The following is a 2,500-nucleotide window of genomic DNA, read 5'->3' as shown; positions in this document are numbered from 1 at the left end:
AACCTATGTTGCGCCTTAACCTAACCTATGTTGCGCCTTAACCTAACCTAAGTTGGGGCTTAACCTAACCTAAGTTGGGGCTTAACCTAACCTAAGTTGGGGCTTAACCTAACCTAAGTTGGGGCTTAACCTAACCTAAGTTGGGGCTTAACCTAACCTAAGTTGGGGCTTAACCTAACCTAAGTTGGGGCTTAACCTAACCTAAGTTGGGGCTTAACCTAACCTAAGTTGGGGCTTAACCTAACCTAAGTTGGGGCTTAACCTAACCTAAGTTGGGCCCTAACCTAACCTAAGTTGGGCCCTAACCTAACCTAAGTTGGGCCCTAACCTAACCTAAGTTGGGCCCTAACCTAACCTAAGTTGGGCCCTAACCTAACCTAAGTTGGGCCCTAACCTAACCTAAGTTGGGCCCTAACCTAACCTAAGTTGGGCCCTAACCTAACCTAAGTTGGGCCCTAACCTAACCTAAGTTGGGCCCTAACCTAACCTAAGTTGGGCCCTAACCTAACCTAAGTTGGGCCCTAACCTAACCTAAGTTGGGCCCTAACCTAACCTAAGTTGGGCCCTAACCTAACCCACGTTGCGCCCTAACCTAACCCACGTAATTGTTTGTTATATGAATCTAGAAATTCGTGTAGCGTTGCCTAATCGCAACCCTCTCAACATAGTTCGCTGCGCGCACACTCTGGTGTCCTGCGTATTGAATCATGTTACGGTGCCTACCCTCACAACATCTAGCGAGTGTTGCGTACGTTCCACATGGTCCCGCTATCCACTGTAATGTGTACTGCTATAAGACGTATATCGCCCCCCCCCCCCCCCCCCCCTCCCCTGTCGCCTCTAGTTCGTCAGTCAGGAGTTTGCGTGTTCAATGAGCTTCGCAGCTGTGCAATGGCATCGGCATACGTACGCGGGCCACCTTCCACGTGTTCTCTCGTGCATACGTCGCAGCATGTATGTGGACTGATGTGGCGTGTCGTGACTCATAACATCCAGGCATGCAAGACCCATTGAATTCGCAAATGTAGATGGACGTCTACGTTTGCTGCCCAAGTTACGCAAATGAACTGGAAATCCGTTGTTGCGCGGTTGTTCGCGCTGGAGGTGAATCGTTGATATCGACGATCGGTACAGGTATTAACCGGTTGCTTCAGCGACACCCGTCATACCCACGAACGTGAGTGGGCATGTGGGTATGAAGCGATACGCGGCGGTGGCTGGGTGGGACCGTCCCCGGCCGGTGAGGGGGGGGCGCCCGGCGTGCTGGCCGCGCGCTGCGTGGGCGCACGCGCGGCAGCCGGCTGGTGGGGGCGCCCAGTGGCAGGCGCGCCGGCTGACGGACGCGGCAGGCGGCGCATCTGCGTGCCGGCGCACCCAGCGCGCGGCGCCGTGCGGCCAAAGTGGGTCCTCCCGGGCCCGGTGCGAAGCGCGGTGGACATCTGCAGTGTGCTGGTCCGATTGAGGACTGTGTGCGTTGAGGATGCGCCGCCGCCCGGCACTCGGCGCCGCGACGCCGTCTGCTGCTCGGTCGCCCCCGCGGTTCTCGCAGGTGGTTTGTATCGCAGCTGTGCGGATGTGTTGGCGCGTGCGCTGTGCTGGGAGAGTTCGCTTTGGCACCCAAGTGGGGCTCTGCCCCTCTGTGGCGCTGGCGTTGGAGCTGCCCGGTCACTGTTTGTGGCCGCGTGTTGTCTCCCGCCGGCAACACCACGACAGCACGCTCCCGGGCCTCTGTCGGCAGCGGCAAGCTCAGTTGGGAGCACGGGTGGTCGCACTGAAAGCGTCTACTCGCCTATCTCCGGGCGATTGCGCCTCTCTCGAACCCGACCAAGTACTTAGGACGGCGCTGCGCGCCGCCGGGACCTGAGAGGGTTTCGAGGTGTATCGTGCAGGGGAGCCCAGCCTCCTCCTGTTTGCAGAATAATTGAGCGGACGCTTGCGTGTTCGCGCGGGCCTCCGGGACACACTCCCGGGCGGCCGGCTGCTCAGCTCTAGTTGACGCAGCTCCCTGGTTGATCCTGCCAGTAGTCATATGCTTGTCTCAAAGATTAAGCCATGCATGTCTCAGTACAAGCCGCATTAAGGTGAAACCGCGAATGGCTCATTAAATCAGTTATGGTTCCTTAGATCGTACCCACGTTACTTGGATAACTGTGGTAATTCTAGAGCTAATACATGCAAACAGAGTCCCGACCAGAGATGGAAGGGACGCTTTTATTAGATCAAAACCAATCGGTCGGCTCGTCCGGTCCGTTTGCCTTGGTGACTCTGAATAACTTTGGGCTGATCGCACGGTCTTCGTACCGGCGACGCATCTTTCAAATGTCTGCCTTATCAACTGTCGATGGTAGGTTCTGCGCCTACCATGGTTGTAACGGGTAACGGGGAATCAGGGTTCGATTCCGGAGAGGGAGCCTGAGAAACGGCTACCACATCCAAGGAAGGCAGCAGGCGCGCAAATTACCCACTCCCGGCACGGGGAGGTAGTGACGAAAAATAACGA

The 2,500-nt window shown here is 56.8% G+C and overlaps 1 non-coding gene across 1 annotated transcript in view; it reads left to right on the top strand.

The window, feature by feature from the left end:
- Positions 1-2,002: 2,002 nt before the first annotated feature.
- LOC126224818 (small subunit ribosomal RNA) overlaps positions 2,003-2,500 on the top strand; it is a 1,909-nt gene continuing 1,411 nt past the window's right edge. The window contains exon 1 of the ribosomal RNA XR_007543569.1: positions 2,003-2,500. This exon is cut by the window's right edge and continues 1,411 nt beyond it. This is a non-coding gene — a ribosomal RNA (small subunit ribosomal RNA).

Source organism: Schistocerca nitens, unplaced genomic scaffold (assembly GCF_023898315.1).
Source record: "Schistocerca nitens isolate TAMUIC-IGC-003100 unplaced genomic scaffold, iqSchNite1.1 HiC_scaffold_271, whole genome shotgun sequence".
NCBI classification, from domain to species: domain Eukaryota; kingdom Metazoa; phylum Arthropoda; class Insecta; order Orthoptera; family Acrididae; genus Schistocerca; species Schistocerca nitens.
This window is presented reverse-complemented; position numbering and strand designations above follow the sequence as displayed.